Here is an 18,241-nt window from a genome sequence, read left to right as displayed (position 1 = left end):
TTGGAGTTTCCATGGCATTTCCTTAGAGATAAACCACTCCCAATTTCCACTGTTGAGCAAAAGGACATTTCATAGGATCATAGAATGGTTTGGGTTGGAAGGGATCTTAAAAACCATCGAGTTCCAACCCCCCTGCCATGGGCGGGGACACCTCCCACCAGATCAGGTTGCTGAAAGTCGCATCCAACCTGGCCTTGAACACTTCCAGGGAAGGGGCATCCACAACTTCTCTGGGCAACCTGTTCCAATGTCTCACCACCCTCACAGTAAAGAATTTCTTCCTGATATCCAATCTAAATCTCCCCTCTTTCAATTGAAAACCATTACCCCTCGTCCTATGGCTCCCCTCCCTGATCAAGAGTCCCTCCCCATCTCTCCTGGTGGCCCCTATTAGGTACTGGAAAGCCGCTATAGGGTCTCCCCAGAGCCTTCTCTTCTCCAGGCTGAAAACCCCTATTTATATGAAAGCACGGTGCTTGCCTTCTAGAGCAAGACAAGGACATGGTTGTGGCAGCGCTGCTGAGTTTGCCAAGTGATAGCTCCAGCTCAGCACAGACAGGTCTGGGCCTGCTCAGGTCAGGTGAACTTAACGATAAGGAACAGTTTGTTCTCTCTGCCATGACTGGTGCATGGGACCACTCTGGAGTTCATGTGGAAAGGGGGTGGGGGTAGGGGTCCCCACCTGCAGTACCCCCACCCCTTCACATGCCCTTTCAGCTCGGGGGTACAGGGCTGCCCTATTCCCACCCATCGCAGCACAGCTCTCCAGTGGGTGCCCCATGTGCTCCCTGGGAATGCGGGTGACTGACTTATCCCTCATCCTGCTCCATCCTCATCTGTCAGCCTTTTCCCGAGAGTAAGAGTAGGTTGTCCTTGTCATCTCTGGGTTTGTGGCATCTAAGAGCAGTTCTGGCACCAGGTTCCTCTCTCGCACGGTGGGTTATCCCACCAAAAGAGGACATAGCCAGAACCCATGGGCTGCTGCACAGCAGGGTTCCTCTCCTTACTGGGGGGATTTGGGGGAGAGTCGCTGCTCCCAGGCAGCTGAGGAAAGAAAGGGGAGAAGTGAGAGAATCAGAAGGGGTTTTTGTTCCCAGAAGAAACAGCTCTGTCCCCAGAGAGCTGAGGACCCCATCGGAGATGTGAAACCTCACTGGAGAAGAAACCTTCCAAATGGCCCAGCAGTGGGTGTTCCGAAGAGCAGGCAATTTTTGCTGGGGAGGTGAGGACTCCACTGTGAGCTGAGTGGGAACAGCCCCTTTCCACCACTGGGACCTGCAGGCTGCAAATGCTGAAAACTGCACACAGAAATGAGGATGAAGGAGCTCTCAAGTCATATAAGTGTTCACACGTATTTATTCACACTTGCAGACTCACATGTGCATGTACAAATATATGCAAGATCCTGTAAAAACACAGACACACATGTGCCTGTCTGCACACACGTATGCCCACTGACACACACATGCACGCACACTGACAACACACACACGCACTTGCTCACCTGCAAAAACGTGCGTGGATTCAAACACGAGCACAGACACACACAGAAGTGCCCTTCTTCACACACAGAAGTGCAGACACTCATTCTCACATGTGCCTACACAAATACAAACACCGAGGCACAAATGCGCCCTCAGGCACAGACAGAGGCAGATGCACAGGAGGAAGCCCAGCCTCTCCCCACACTCTGAGAACCAGGACTCCACCGGCAGCTCTCTGCCCCTGTGCCCTGGCAACTTCAGGCAAGTCCATGTGTGAGAGACAAAGTCAAAGCTGGAGACCATCCCGATTGCTGCAGCTCCAGGGGTTCTCACTTTACAAGTCAAAAGAATCCCACAGTCTGACAAGAACCAGCCCATCCCTGGTGATCGCTGTAGGGCAGTTGTGGAGGTCTGGGACCAATTCCAGCTTCAATGCAGGGAGAGGTGCTGTTCTGACATGCTCATGTGGCAGCAAAGGGTTGTGTGTGTGGGGTGAGACCCATGGCCTGCAGCTACAAGTGCTGGGGCTGGGACACCAGAGAGGAAGGTGGCTGAATGAAGCTGCCTTCAGATAAATACCCTCTCTTCAAAAGACAAACTACTATTAATTAGCAGGTGTCATCAGGAGCAGATTTGAGCTGCCTGAGCCAAGCCCTGACATCTGTCAGTTAACCTGGCTCATTCGAGCTCACAGAGCTGCTCTGCTGAGATGACCATCTCCTCATCTGCTCTTGGCACTGGCACAGTCTCCACAGCCACAGGAGTGGTGACAGAAGGCTGTGCCCAGCACTGCACAGTCACCAGGAGGAAAAGCCTTGTGCCCTGAGAGGCTCCCAGCAGAGCTGGCATTTTCCAAGGGTCCTCACCTGGCCTGGAAGGCTCCCACTCAGGTCCCCCCAACTGTGACCTGCCTCCCGTGGAAGGAGTCCAGCTCCCAGCTGTGCTCTGCAAGTGCAGCACCAGGCAGCAAGGTGCCAGCCAGATGGCTTGGTTAGAAATCTTCTCCAAAAGCAGCTGCAGCATTGCTTAGGCTAAATCAGCTGCTTCTCTTGTTGGCCACCAAGGACTTGGAATGGGTGACCTGCACAGGTCCAGTCCAACCTAAATTATGCTGTGGAAATAGTAAAGATAGTTGGGTTGATTGGTTGGTTTATTGAATGCTAAAAATAAGGAAAGGACAAATGCAGATCCTACCTGTGCTGAGGCAACTGAAAATGGAAGGGCTATAGCCCAGTGGGAGGAGTGTTTGTTTGGGTCTGAGTGTGTTTTTTCCCCAATAAGTTTTTCAGAAGCTGATTTATGAGATGGGATGGGAAGCGTGGCAGTAAACATGATTTATTGGTTCCTGTGATAGCTTCTTTAGAACAGAGGAAGACATTCCCCGGTACCTGAGGGGGTGAGAAGGAAAATTGGTGTCAGCAGGGTTTTGGGGTGTCGATCATTGTGTTTGTGGGAGCTGCAGCCTTGGCTGTGCTGACAGGAGCTTGGGACTAGACACCGTGCAGGAGCCAGGAGAGGCCAACCCAGCCAAGGGCTTGAGGACGGAGAGAGAGAAGACAGAGGCCTCAGGGAAGGAGAGACTCCCAAGGTGTTGCACAGGGGGATTTGTCAGAGACGTGGGTCACCAGGTGCAGGCCTGTCCCCCTTGAAGCCCTTACCTTGGAAAGGCAGAAGGTGTTGGCTGCAGGAACAACATGAAGAAAGAAGACGGCAGCACAGGCATTTGAGATGTGCCAAGAACAAGCAATTTCTCCTCCCCATTTCATTCTTTGCTCCCCCTGCAGAGTCATTTCCGGCAGCTGTGCTCTCTTGGGGCTCTTGGTGGGGACGTGTGGGTTTTCTGAGTCTCTCTCACAGACGCAGGAGGATCGGTCTCAGCATGCACCTCGGGTATCTCGTCCTCGCTGCCTTCCTGAGGCAACCACTGGGTAAGCATTGGCTTTGACTGGTGGCAGGATTCCTCTTCTTCCCAGGAGACCCTCACCCCCTCAACAGATCTTTGCAGGAGCTGCTCTTGAATTATGGGCAGGAGTTGGGAACATCAGATCACAAATGTGGTTTTACCTGCTTTCTCAAGATACTGCTACTGATGGAAAAGAAAAGAGGAGACTGAAAAGAAATACCTCCTCTCCTGACCATCACAGACCCCTTGCCTTCCTTTTCTCTTGCCAACCATCCACCTCTCGCTGCCTCTCTCTTCTGATCTGTCTGGGCCCAGGGTTTCACAGCCATGTCATTGCAGAAGCTCTTTTCTATCTCGGCAGTACATATTTTCAGACACACAGGGGATTTTGCAAGTTGATGCAGGGACATGAGAGCTCTCTCATCCCACTCACACTCTTAGGGTGTCCCAGTCTCTCTTCTGGCTGGCATGTGTCATGCAGCTTGCCTGGACCATCCATTCCTCCTGCAAGTCTGCAGTGCCTGGGCTTCCGTTTGCCTCCCTTCCATGACCTTGGAGCCTCCTGAGAGGACAGGGAATGGGGAGCACGATGAAACTTCTAACCGGAGTTCAATTCATCTCTCACCTGTCTGGAGGTTTTCTGGGGCCCTCACAGGAGGGCCAGATACCACAGGCTGGTTCCCTGGAGACTCCGGGCAGCAGGAGAGCAGAGACCAAAGACCTGGGTGAAAGCACAGCTCTCCTCTGGGAGTAACCTGTGGGAGATAATTGGCATTATTGTGCTGTGGGATCCAAGCTGAGCTGAGGTCTCAGGCCTCCTGCCCAAAGATGCTCACTGCCTTGCTGTCCCCATTTTTGGGGCTATTGCTGCAGAGAAAGGCACAGGGAGTCTTCTCCTCTGACATTTTCCCTCTGCCCTTGTTTTGCATCTCAGAGCCTTGCCCTGCACAGTCACTGATCCTTGATTTCTTCCAGGCACCATGGGACAGGTCACTGTCACCCAGCAAGAAGGACACGTCACAGTGAAGCAGAGAGACTCCTTCCAAACCACCTGCACGTACCAGAGCTCCTACTTTCAGGGCTTGCTCTGGTACCAGCAGAGAAAAGGCCAAGGTCCCCAGCTGGTCTCCTCACAGGCATGAGGTGGCCGCAAGCGCAGCGGCTGTTTCACCACTGAGCTGAACACCACGGGGAAATACAGCCTCCTGCAGCTGGAGGAAGTCGAGGTCCCTGACAGTGCCTTGTACCTCTGTGCTGTGCGTGACACCCTGGTGCAGGGAGCTTCCTTGGCTGTGCAAGAACCCAGGGGAGGGGGAGGATGTGTCCGTGCAAGGCTGAGGTTGGGGGAAGGAGCACTCGGGAGTCATCTGGCAGCACTGCTGTACATGCAGGGTTCTGCAGGACAAGATCCTCTTCCAGGAGAGGACACTGTCAGTGGCCTGAGAAGAAAGAGAAGGTGGTGAAAGTCTCTCAGGTTGTTGCGGTGCCCTATCAAATTGGAGCTGGGGTTGTGTGAGAGACATGAGTGGCCCTCAGGTGCGGCCTGGCCACGCTGGTTTTAACATCAACCTATGAGTCCCCTCAGCCCTGCACATCTGTGTAACTGCTGGTCTGTGCAGGGAACTCTTTTCGGGTAGAGGATGAAGAGGAGTCCTGCCCTTACTACCCTTGCCCTTGGGAGCAGGCCGTGCTCCCTCATTGTTGTGCTTTTGGGTGGATTGGCCTATCAGAATGACAGATGGCCCCTCACTATCTCCTCCTCAAAGAGAAGATAGGAAGAGATAATGAGATTTATGAATTTTGAGAAAGAAGTAAACTACTTCAATGACAATATTAATAAATATTGAAATAATAGATAATAATAAGAAGAAAAATAATAAAATGAAAAAAGGGGGAAAAGGAAGAACAAAGTATACAGTATATACAAAACCTTATAAAGTTGACGACCACAACATCATCAGGCACAGGGAAATGTCACAGACTGGACTTGGCAATGGAGAGGAGCTGGATTTTGGATCTGGAGTCAGGGATGCTCGGATCGGGATCAAAGGCAGATGAACAGACAGGGTCCTCCTCAGACATTGTCTGTTGAAGAAAGAGAGTTGACCCTTTGATCCCTCAGCCTTTATACTGAGCACAGTGCAGATGGAATGGAATACCCTGTTGGTCAGTTTTGGGTCACCTGTCCTGTCCGCTCCTGCCTACAGGTGTGACCCCTCTACACTTTCCTGCTTCTGTTGCTCTAAAAGGGCTAATAATGAAGTTACCTGACCTTGGTTGTTATAGCAGTAAATATAAACAAGAGCCTCTCTGCATGCCATTCCTTGGTATAATCATGTCTTCTCACGGTGAGAGTGGACAGTTTTTGAACAATATGCTGTTAATGTCAGATTTGAGTTAGTTAGAAGAGGCCCAGCTTACAAAGCAAAATTACTGAACAGAAAATGGTTTCTGTTTTACCTCAAACCAGGACACTCATTCAGGGAGGATGAGGAGGAGAAGGTCAGGGGCTGTTTTGAAGGCTTTTTCTTATGCCATCGTCACTCCTGCATCCTTTGGGGCCATCTTCTGACTGAGGTTCTTTTCCCAGCACAGGGCTATCCAGAGCAGGAGGAATTCCCTTCCACACAGGCCTCAGAGCACCCAGCAGCACCAAGCTCCTCCCTAAGGGAAAGCAGTGGTCAGTCTCCCTACTGCAGGACATGCTCTGAGGCCAAGGGATGGTATGTGAGCAGAGATGCTGGAATACAGGGCCTGATACCCACTGGCTGTGCAGGAGCTCACTAACATCTTCCTCAGCTCCAAGAGACACTGACTGGAAGAGACCCATTGCCCTGTGTCCCACCCTCCCCTTCCTCTTCTGCTTGTGCCCTCACCTTATCCCCCACCACCCAAGGCAATGTCTTTCTTCCTTGGTAATATGAGACAGTGTCCACCAAGAAAAGGATTACATGGAGGCAGAGGTGAGGATGCAGAAAACTTTAATGACTCTGAAGTGGGAAACAAGTTCACTTGTAGAGGGGGCGGCCAGAGCAGGGAGAGGACAAACTGCTGAAAGCAGCTGAGATCACGTAGGCCTTTCCACAGTAGAAGAGGTGCCAGCAGATGTCCGACATTGTCTTTGTGTGTCTTACAGCCCAGAAGAACAGAAGACAAGAGATGGGAGAAAGAATCAGGCAGGGAAGTTAGATTTTGTCCATCTTTTCAGAGAATCCCAGCAGGTCTCCTTTGGAAGGGCAGCCCTGGATGCTCAGCCTCTCTGAAATCGATGGCCAGGAGCTCTGTCTTCAGTCCAGCACCAGGTTCCTGGAGGTCCTTGTCAGGGCTGTCACCAGTTGATTTAGCAGGGGGGGCACCTTCTGCCATAGTAGCGGCTGGAAATGCCAGAGAGATCACAGCACCCAGAGGTGATGGGCACTCCATCACAGCTGAGGATGCTGCCAACAGCAGCGGAGGTGGAGGATCCCACCACGGTGTTCTGCGGGAAGGAGCTGAGGATGGGTCCGGGCAGGGCCACCACCACGGGGGAGGGCTGGATGACGATGGTGGAGTTCTGGCACTGCCTGACACAGGGCTCGTTGCAGCTGTTGGCCAGTGGGGTTGGGCCACAGGGCCGGCAGGGCTGGCATTGATCATAGCAGGACATGTCTCTGGGCTGCAGGTGCACCTGGGAGAGAGGGCAGAGAAGCAATAGAGCACAGGCACACACGAGGAGCTGTCTACCAGGAGTCTGTCCCTCCACCACAAGCATGTCAAAAGCACCTGCTGAGCCAGAAGTCAGAAACTGTGCAGTGGGGCAAAAGGGTTTCCAGACACAGTTCTCTAAGGATCGCCCATGCCCAACCAGGCTGCTACCAGTATTTTCAGTGAAGGACAACCTCAGCCAAGATCCAGATTCCCTTTGCAAAGTAAAGTAGCGTCACCAGACCCAAGGAGGCTGCTGCCTGTCTCTTAACAGAAGAGCTCCCTCAACAAAGTCCCAGACACTGAATCAGGCATTCACCCCTCTTCACCCTCTCATAGGAAGCAGCACCACAGCCCACCTCTGGATGGAGGAGTACAGATCTGCATGAGCAGAAAACGACATGGGGAAAGGGCTTCAGACTCACCTGGCTCTCAAGGAGAAGGAGGAGAGAGAAGTGGATGAGAGAGCGAGGGGTTGGGCTGGCTTTTATGGTGGCCCTGACCTGCCCCAGGCCCAGAGGAAGCTTCTACAGAAGTGGCAATTTTCTAAGCTGCTCATGAGGAGCAGAAAACATCCCAGCTAATGACATGGGATGGGTGGTTGTTTTCCCCGATGCCGCCTTCTCATTTCCTGGCTTACACTGTCCACCTTCCCTCACGGAGGCTTCTTCTGAGTGCTGGGACTGAGAGACCCCATAATTTCTGGGGCAGGAATGTGTCAGTGCCTGCTGAAGCCTCAGTCAAGTGCCAGATGGGTGCAGTGCAGGCAAGTGATGTTGGCCTGGGGCACCCTGGTGGGATTGCCCATGGCTGCAGTGACAGAAGAATCCCACCTGCTCCCAACCCTGGAATTTTTGGCTGGTCACCCAAGGGCTTCTCTGTGTGAGGCTGTGCCTTTTCTTTCTCTCCCAGCTCACTCCAGTGGTCACTTCTAGGGTGCAGGTGGGCTGCTCTGCTGGGTTTCATGGACTCTTTTTATCTTTTAGCCAGGAAACTAAGCATCCCTCCCCAAGCTCTGGGTATTGAGGGCTGCAAAATTTATTTCCCCCATTATTTCAATGCTGCTGAAAATTAAATTTACATGGGCCCTCTACCACCACCAGGATATTATGGGTGGAGAGCATCAGGATTGAAGAAAAAAATCAAGTCTTGGCATGGCACACAGATGATCAGGAGAAGATTTTTGACTTCCAAATAATCTGACTGTTACTATTGTCTACAAGATGTACAAATTTTGAGGGAGGCCTCCAGTTTGCTTAAGTATTCCCTCAAGTTATCCTCTTCCAATGATATTTGTTCCCAGTCTCAAGGACATAGGATTCCTCAATATTGATCTTGCTTGTAAAGACTGAGGCCAAGAAGGCTTTCAGTCCCTCAGCCTTTCCATGTCCTGTGTTGCCAGCCTGCGCAGCATCACAGAAGGGCCATTCCTTCATCAGTGGGACCACAAATCCCCAGCCTTTCTTTTGTCACCCGTGCCCTTAAAGAAGCCCTTCTTGCTGCCTTTGACCCCTGTTTTCAGAGTCACTTCCAGCTGGGCTTTGGCTTTGCTAACCTCATCCCTGCACACTTTGGACAGTGTCCCTGGATTCCTCCCAGGTTACCTGTGCTTGCTTCGTTCTTGTGTTTCAATTTGGCCAGGAGCTCCTTGTTCATGCATGCAGGCCTCCTCGCATGCTTTCCTGACTTTCTGCTCATTGGGATTGACTGCCCTTGAACTTGCAGGAGGTAGTCCTTGAATATTAACCAGACGTCTTGGGCCTCTGTTGCCTCCAGGCCTTTCTCCCACAGCAATTTTCCAAGCTGATCTTTAAAGACACCAAAGTCTGCTGTCCTACAGGCCCAGGTTGTGAGCTTGCTGTTTACCCTCCTCCCTCCCCTTGGAATCCACCATTTCATTGTCACTGCAGCCCAGGCTGTCTTTGATCTTCACATCTGTGACAAGCCCTCCCTTCTTGGTATGTATGAGATCCAGCAGAACATCTGTCACAGAATCATGGAATCATGGAATTGTCAGAGTTGGAAGGGACCTCCAGAGATCATCTAGTCCAACTCCCTTACTAAAGCAGGATTGCCTAGAGCACATCACTCAGGACTGCATCCAGGTGGGTCTTGAAGATCTCCAGAGAAGGGGACTCCACACCCCCCCTGGGCAGCCTGTTCCAGGGCTCTGTCACCCTCACCAGAAAGAAGTTTTTCCTCATATTTGGATGGAACTTCCCATGTTCCAGCTTGTGCCCGTTTCCCCTCATCCTGTCACTGGGAACCACTGAGAAGAGTCTGGCTCCATCCTTCTCCAAACCACCCTTTAGATACTTGTAAGCGTTAATAAGGTCTCCCCTCAGCCTTCTCTTCTCCAGGCTAAAGAATCCCAGTTCTCTCAGCCTTACTTCATCAGGGAGATGCTCCAATCCCTTAATCATCTTTGTTGCCCTATGCTGGACTCTCTCCAATAGTTCCCTGTCTCTCTTGAACTGTGGAGCAGTATTCTCTCTGGAACTGGGTGCAGTATTCCAGTTGTGGCCTCACCAGTGCAGAGTAGAGGGGGAGAATGACCTCCCTTGGCCTACTGGCCACCCTCCTCCCTATGCAGCCCAGGATTGCATTGGCCCTTGTGGTGACAAGGGCACATTGCTGGCTCATGGGTAGTTTGCTATCTACCAGGACCCCCAGATCCTTCTCCTTAGAAATGTTTTCCATCAGGTCCACCCCTAACCTATATTGGTGTCTGGCATTCTTCCTCCCCAGGTGCAGGACCCTACACTTGCCCTTGTTGAACCTCATTAAGTTCTTCTCTGCCCATCTCTCCAGCCTGTCCAGGTGATGCTGGGTGGCGGCACAGCCCTCTGGAGTGTCAGCCAGTCCTCATTGGATCCTCTATCACTTGGGTGATGAAGTTGTCATCCACGCACTCCAGGAGCCTCCTGGCTTGCTCATGTCCTGCTGTGCTGTCCCTCTCCAGAAGATATTCACGTGGTCGAAGTTCCCAATGAGAACCAGGGACTGTGAATGTGAGACTGCTCCCGTTTGCCTGTGAAGGGTCTCATCTGCTGGTTCTTTGTTGCCAGGCAGGCTACAGGGGACACCCACTGCAATGTGTTCTTTATCTCTCTTCCCTTTAAGGCTTACCCACAAGCTCTCGGTTGGCACATCACCCACCCCCAGGATTGTCCCCTGCAAATCTGCTTTCAGGAGTCTACAAGTGGTATGCGGTTTTTAAGAACCACCTTTCAAAAGCACAGGAGCAGGCAATTCCATTGTGTCTCAAGTTAAGCAAGCGGGGCAGAAGACCCCATGGAAAAAAGAACTTCTACAACCTGTGGAAGGAAGGTCAGGCTTCGCAGGGAAGGTACAGAGCTGTGGTTCACATATGGAGGTCATATTGAAGGTGGTCACCCGAGTAATAGAGATGAAGGAAAACTTGAGGCATCCAATACAGTTTTTGCCTCCATTTTTAATAATACTGATAGACCTTGGGCTGCCCAGTGCACTGAGTTGAAGAGCCCCGAGTGCAGGAACAGTGACTTCCCATTTGTAAGGGACCAGTTGTATCGTCTGGTTGTTCATATGTCAACAGGGACAGATGGGATTCATGCCAGAGAACTGAAGGAACTGGCAGATGTTAGAGCAGGAACCTCCTAAATCATCTACCAAAGGTCTTAGGAATCTGGGGAAGTCCCTGATGACTGGAAGCCAGACAACGTTAGGCCAACTTACAAGAAGGGCATGAAGCAGGACCCAGGAAACTACAGACCTGTCAGTCTGACCTCAGTCCATGGAAAAAAATTATGGAGAAGGTCATACTGGGTGCTATTGAATGGTGTTTAACAAACAATGCAATCATCAGGCACAGTCAACATGGGATCACAAAGGGAAAGTCCTGTCGAACTAATTTGATATCATTTGATGATAAGGTCACCTGCCCAGTGCTTGAAGGGAAAGCCGTGGATGGTATTTTGGTGGATCTTAGTAAGGCTTTTGATAGTGTCCCTCACAACATCCTTCTGGAGAAGTTGTCCATCTGTGGGATGAGCAGGTACATGGTGTGCTGGGTGAAGAACTGGCTGAAAGGCAGGGCTCAAAAGGTTGTAGTGAATGAGGCTACATCAAAGTAAAGACTAAGAAGCCCAGTGTTCCTCTGGACTCAATTCTAGGCCCAGTTCTGTTCAATGATTTGATCAGTGATGTGGATGCAGGAGTTGAATGTACCAGGAGACATTTTGCTGCTGATACCAAACTGGGAGGTACTATTAACTCTCTGGAGGAACAGGAGGCCTTGCAGAGGGATCTAGATAAACTGAAGCATTGGGCAATCATTAATGGCATGAAATTAAACAAATCCAAATGACAGATTCTGCACCTGGGATGGAGTAACACCAGACCCAAGTCTAAATTGGGAGAGGAGTGGCTGGAGCAGCCCTGCAGAAAGGGATCTGGGGGTGCTTGTTGACAGCAGGCTCAACAGGAGTCAGGCGTGTGCGCTGGCAGCCAGAGGGCAAAGCACATCCTGGAGGGCATTAACACAGTCCAACCAGCTGGTGAGGAGAGGAGATCATCCCACTGTATTTAGCGTTGGGGCGGCCTGCCCTTGAGTTCTGTGTATAGTTCTGGGCTCCACAAATTCAGAAGGAAGTGAAGGTACTTGACTCCATCCAGAGGAGGGCAACAAAGCCTGAGAATGGGCTGGAAGGAGTGTCCTATGAGGAGTGGCCAAAGACTTTGGGCTTGCCTGGTTTGGAGAAAAGGAGTCTGAAGTGTGACCTCATGGTTCTCTAGAGCTTCCAGAGGAGGGGAAGTGGAGAGAGAGGTGCTGATCTCTTCTCCCTGGGATCCAGGGATAGGACATGTAGGAATGGTTCAAATCTGCATCAGGGGAGGTTCTAACATGACATTATTAAACATTTCTTTACAGAGAGAGTAATCAAACACTGGAACAGGCTTCCTAGAGCAATGGAGCATCAGTAAATGCCCAAAGCCTGTTAGTGTTTAAGAGGCATTTGGACAACACCCTTAATTGCATGGCTTAACTTTTGGTCAGCCCTGAAGTGGTCAGGCAGTTGGACTATATGGCTGTTGTAGGTCCTTCCCAACTGTAATATTCCATTCTAGTCTAGTCTAGTCTAGTCTAGTCTTGTTCTGTTTTATTCTTATTGTGTTCTTCTCTCCGTCTCTCCTATCCTATTCTATCCGATCCTATTTCTTGTTCTGTTCTGTTATTATATTATATTACATTACCTTCTATTCTATTCTATTCTATTCTATTCTATTCTATTCTATTCTATTCTATTCTATTCTATTCTATTCTATTCTATTCTATTCCATTCCATTCCATTCCATCCTTCACTTCCATCCTTCACTTCCCCAGAGGATGCACTTACCTTAATACTAGGGGTACACACTCCCTGCTTCTCCACTGCAAATGGGGTCTGGGGCTCATCAAGCTGCTGCACCCCAGAGAAAATCCTGACTGTCAAACTTTCACATTCCCTGATGCTGTGCAGGAGACTTGCAAGTGCTTGCCCACTGCCGAATGCCCACCGCTTGCTGCCTGTTGTGCCTGAGAATATTCTGTGGTCTTACAGGTGCTGGCAAATGCTGTACCGGGAAGTGCTCTGGAAAGATGTTTTTATTGAATTTGTGGAAGACTTAAGTTTTGTTCTTTTGCTCCTTTACAGGGTTTTTGGTGAAGCAGGGATGGAGTATGTGGAAAAAATGTACCTGGTACCTGTAAAGTAGCTGGAGAAGCTATAGGCTGTGCCATTACCTGGGGAAGACATGAGGGCTGATGCTGTCCTCTCTTTGGATGCTGAAATGAGGGACATTCTTCAGACACCAGGTCTGGTGTGCCACGAGAAAGCTTAGGTGTATACAGATACTTGTCAAACATAGTTATCCCACAAGGAGCAGTGCAATCAGAAAAGGGGTAAAATAACTCCTGCTTTTCCAGAAGAAAACAAGACAGAGGTGGGAAAATCCCTTGGAGACTCCTGAGGACTCCAGCCCTCTTGTTCAGGAAGTGCCTGATATTACACATCCATGGCATTGGAGGAATTTGCAATTTCTCCTCGGTGAACTAGGGCAGCACAAGCATATTTCTTCTTGGGAAAACCAGGGAAGTTTTGTGTACAAAAGGGATGGCAATAAGGGGTCCCACCCGCTTGATTGAGACCAGTGTGTCCTTCAGACTTGTGGCCCATCTGAGAAGACCAAAAGGCTGGAATGTTTTTATGAAAGCCATGGCTGCCATTGTTGCAGTGGTTCTGGGTGAGCTTGGTCCTGATTCTCATTGGCCCTGTGTTGCCACCTGACTCAGCACTGCCTCCCACAGAACCTGCCAGAAGTGGTGCTCCCATCCTCAACACATGCAGGAATGACCTTGTCCTCTGTCCCTGTCCCACAGTTCTGGTGCTGTGGGAGGGTTGTGTGAGGGCAGACTCCCACACCACAGGGTCCCATGCTCTGGAGATGTGGGATGGCCTTGGCCGTTGTCAGGATTCCTCTTCACATGACAAGGTGTTCCGAAGCCAAGGGGTTATTGCTGAGCAGAGTCTCAGCAAGGCAAGGACTGATGGCTGTTGGCAGTGGAGTAACTAGGGATGTCTTCCTCAGCGTCAAGAGGCAGTGTCTGAAAGAGGACTCTCTGCAGTGTGTCCCACCCTCCAATGCCTCGAGGAGTGATGAAGGGTTCCTCTGGGCCCCCACCTAACTCCTCCCACAAAGTAATGGCTTTCTCCTTCCACAGTCAGCATGCAGATGGAAAGACCACGTAAAGGACACAGGCAGGGTTGCAGCAATTGTTTAATGAGTCTAAAAAGGGAAATGGGGTCACACCAAGTGGAGGCCCCCAGTGTGGGGAACAGAAGGAGCAGATGAGAATGTGTTCCCCTTTTGCTGTGGCAGAGTTCCCACAGGGCATCTGTTGATGTGCCCAGCAAAGGGAGACAGGCTGCAGGTCCCTCCAGGCTGGTTGCTGGGGTCTCACAACAGACTTTGAGGGGAACACCAGAAAACAAAGAAAAGAGATAAAAAAAGTGAGAGGAAAAAAAGAACAGGAAGGGTAGACATTGGCCGTGTTTTCAGAGAGCCCAGGTTGACATCTTCCCATCTGCCCTTGCAGGGCAAGCCACAGATGGTGAGCTGCTCTTAAAACAACGGCATGTAGTTTAATCCTCTGTCCAGCACCATGTTCTGAGTTCCGAGGGGTCCTTGTACGAGGCCACTGCTTGCATCTTTAGCAGGGAGGGCATCTGCTGCCACAGTAGCGGCTGGTGATGCAGGAGAGGTCACAGCAGGCAGAGTTGATGGGGACTCCGTCACAGCTGAGGATGCTGCCAACAGCAGCAGAGGTGGAGGATCCCACCACGGTGTTCTGAGGGAAGGAGCTGAGGATGGGGCCGGGCAGGGTCACCACCACAGCAGGAGGCTCAATGACAACGGTGGAGTTCTGGCACTGCCTGACACAGGGCTCGTTGCAGCTGTTGGCCAGTGGGGTCGGGCCGCAGGGCCGGCAGCAGGGCTGACACTGGTCGTAGCAGGACATGTCTTGGGTTCAGAGGTGCACCTGAGAGAGAGGGCAAGGAAGAAGAATAACACAGGCATTCATTCCTGTCACTGTACCATGACGAAGCCAAAGAAAATGCAGAGCTGAAAACTGGAGGCTTTGCAGTGATACATGAGGACTCAACCTTACAGAGCCTAAAAAGAGTCCCCAGCTCCTCTGACACTACTGCCTGGGCCCTGAGTCCAGAAGCCACCTTGGCACAGTCCCAGACTCCCTCCATGTCTAACCTTCTCCCCGCTTCCGTCTCCTGTGACAAGCAGCCCCATGATCTGGCATAGAACAAAACCAGTGTCAGCTGAGAGGTCTGCTGAAGTGAGACGTCCTTTTTGAGACAGTGGAGAAGGAGAAGGGGGATCACACTCACCTGACTCCCAAGGAGCAGGAGGCAAGAGAAGTGGATGTGAGAGCGAGGAGCTGGGCTGGCTTTTATCATGGACCTTAACTGCCCCAGGCTGACAGAGGCTTCCCTTGCAGAGGTGATTATTTGCTGACAAATGAATGCGAAATGCAAAACATCCTGGCTAATGCTATGGGCTCTGTTTTGGCTTCCTGAACTGGTGTCTTTCCATTTCCTGCTTTATGCCAAGCCCATGCCCCAGTGGAGGCATCTTTTATGTGACAGGATGAAAGGCCCAAGCATTTTCAGTGCAAAACACCTGATTGTGGGCAGAGGACTCATCTCACGTGCGGGAAGAGTCCAGTAAAGGTCACTCAAGACACACTAAAAGCTGGCTTAGACAACACACACACACACACAGACTCTAGTCTAGACCTCTTGGCATCTAGAGTTCAATGAGAAGACTCAAGACACTCAACAAGAGGCTGTCTACATGTCCAGGGTGCAGGTCTTGGACATGACAGCCTCATCTTCTGCAAATCCTGTTTTAAAGAGTTCACTGTGTCTGAGAGAAGACTGATCTGCACTCAGTGAGAGGCAGAGATGCAGCTGATGAGAATAACACGCACAGTGTGATCCTGCTCACCCCCACAAAATCTCTTTCCCCACTCTCCATCTGTCCCTGAGGGGGACCAGGGACGCGGATATGGGCTTTAGCCATGAGATGGAGGTGTTTGTAGCTCTGGTGGAACAGTCTGTGGGTTCACTTCTGAGCGTATGATGAAACAAGCCATGTACATGTTACCAGGTAAAGGCAGGCCCTGCTGTGACTTTAGTTCAGAGGCCACCACTGGACAATTGCAGGCTCAGTGTCTCCAGAAAGATGGTTCATTCCATTTACTGTAGGATGGGATAAGACCTGTGTGTGAGCTGATGTCTCTGCATTGCCTGTGGGAAGAGTCTGTAGAGTCTGTTAGAGTGGGCCCAAATGAAGGCTACAAAACTGGTTGGGACACCTCCCCTGTGAAGAGAGGCTGAGAGAGGTGGGGTAGTTATGCCTGGAGAGGAGAAGGCTTTGGGCAGGCCTTCTTGTGGCTTTGCAATACTTATAGGGGGCTTATAAGAAAGAAGGCAAAAGACGTTTTGCCAGGGTCCACAGTGACAGGACAAGGGACAATGGCTTTAAACTGAAAGAGGGTAGATGTAGATTGGACATAAGGAAGAAAAGTTTTGCAATGAGGGTGGTGAGACACTGGAAGAGGTTGCCCAGAGAGAGTGTGGAAGCCCCATTACTGGAAATGTTCAAGGTGAGGCTAGATGGGGCTCTGAGCAACCTGATCTGGTGAGAGATGTCCCTGTCCGTGGCAGGAGGGTTGGACAGGATGGGCTTTCAAGGTCCCTTCCCATGTGTGCAAATGCACTCATGAGCACAGCAGAGGAACATATATGTGACTGTGAACATGCACACACATCACTGACAACTCATGCACCCAATGCCAGCTCTCAGCCTCTCAGGATGACTGTAGGCACGTTCTTCAGACCCCACAGATAAGGAAATGAGTCAGGCACCATCAGCTTTATTGACCTCAAGAGCTTGACACTGCTTCGGTCAGCTGTTTTCTCTCTAGAAAAGACTCCACCACAGTGGAGTCAAAGCCGCCATGACTTTTCCAGACATTGAGCCTCTTCTTGTCCCAAGTCTGTGGGTCAGGAATAATATAAAATCTAAAGAACATCTACATGGATGCAGCCACAAAGAATCCCCACATGACAATTGAAAATCCTCCTCGATCCTTAGATGCCTGCAAGTGTCCTAAGTGATGTCCTTAGGAGAGATGTGGGGGTGTGAGACCAGCCCCAACTCTCTAGAGGGAGCAGTACCTCAGTGGTGGGCCTGAGACAAGCCAGACTGCCCACAGAATGACAGAATCACAGAATCTTCATTGGTGGACCTTTGAGATCATCAAGTCCAACCATACACACACACAAAAAAAACCAAAACCACAACAATCTCGGGCACTAGAACATGCCCTGAAGTGCCATGTCTCCACGTTTCTTAAATACCTCCAGGGATGGTGACTCCACCACCTCCCTTGGCAGGCCATTCCAGTGCCTGACCACTCTCTCAGTAAAGTAATTCTTCCTAATACCTAATCTAAACCTCCCTTGCTGCAATGTCATACCATTTCCTCTGGGCGTGTCATTATTCACTTGGGAGAAGAGGCCAACACCATACTCCCAACACCCTTTTTTCAGGTAGTTGTAGAGGGCGATGAGGTCTCCCCTCAGCCTCCTCTTCTCCAAACTAAACATGCCCGGTTCCCTCAGCCTTTCCTCATATGACTTGTTCTCTAGACCCCACAGGGTGCAAACCCTGAGGCTGGGGCACCAGAAATGACACTGACTGATCCCACTAAGAAAGGCACTCAGCCTCTTCAAAGCATTCCTGAAAATGCCCTTTATTAGCGCTAAGACTAGAAAGAAAGAGAGGACAGTACAGATAACCTTCCATCCCGTCAGAGGGTGGCAACCCAGAGCTGCTCCACGTCAGCTGCTCTCACAGAATGAGAGAATCTCAAAATAGCTGAGGTTGGAAGGGACCCCTGGAAGTCATCTGGTCCACTCCCCCCACCCAGCTCAAGCAGGGCCATCCACAGCCAGTTGCCCAGGACCATGTCAGGTGGTTTTTGAAAATCTCTAAAGAGGGAAACTGGGCAAACTCCCTGGGATACCTGTGCCAGTGCTCCATCACTCCCACAGCACAGTACAATGTGCTGCCCCCTCTCCAGGGCACAGGTCACTGGATGGATCTAGTCCACAGAAGGATTGCCCCATTTTGGTCAGTCGAGTTGGTGGATGAGAACTGGGGGATGACCCAAGAAGTGGAGGATGTGGTTGGGCCTGCAGGAAGCACTATGAGAGGTGAGCACTGCAGGCAGAGAATGAGACAGGGAACCCGCCAGTCTTGTCCCTGCCACCTGCCAGACACACACAGCCTGGTGCATGATGGCCTCAGAGTGTAGTGGGTTGGACATAGCCAAGCAGTGGCCATAGGTCATGGGAATGTAGAGAAAGCGTTGTTGACTTCCCAGGATCTGGAAGAAGTACAGCTGGGCCATGCAGATGGAGATGGATATGTCCCCTGGCCTGAGGAAGCCCTCCAGCACCTTTGGACGGAAGACACCAGGGAAGAGAGACTGAAACTTTTGGTCTTCAGTCAATCTAAACTGGACTTGATGAGCCATAATTCCATTCTCAGTGCAGGAGACGAG

At 50.9% G+C, this 18,241-nt stretch overlaps 1 pseudogene; it reads right to left on the bottom strand.

Annotated features, from left to right (window-relative positions):
- Positions 1-6,727: 6,727 nt before the first annotated feature.
- On the bottom strand, positions 6,728-7,630 carry LOC141474758 (feather keratin Cos2-3-like; annotated as a pseudogene).
- Between the last annotated feature and the right edge of the window lie 10,611 nt (positions 7,631-18,241).

The sequence above is a fragment of the Numenius arquata genome, chromosome 23 (genome assembly GCF_964106895.1).
Source record: "Numenius arquata chromosome 23, bNumArq3.hap1.1, whole genome shotgun sequence".
In the NCBI taxonomy this organism is placed as follows: domain Eukaryota; kingdom Metazoa; phylum Chordata; class Aves; order Charadriiformes; family Scolopacidae; genus Numenius; species Numenius arquata.
This window is presented reverse-complemented; position numbering and strand designations above follow the sequence as displayed.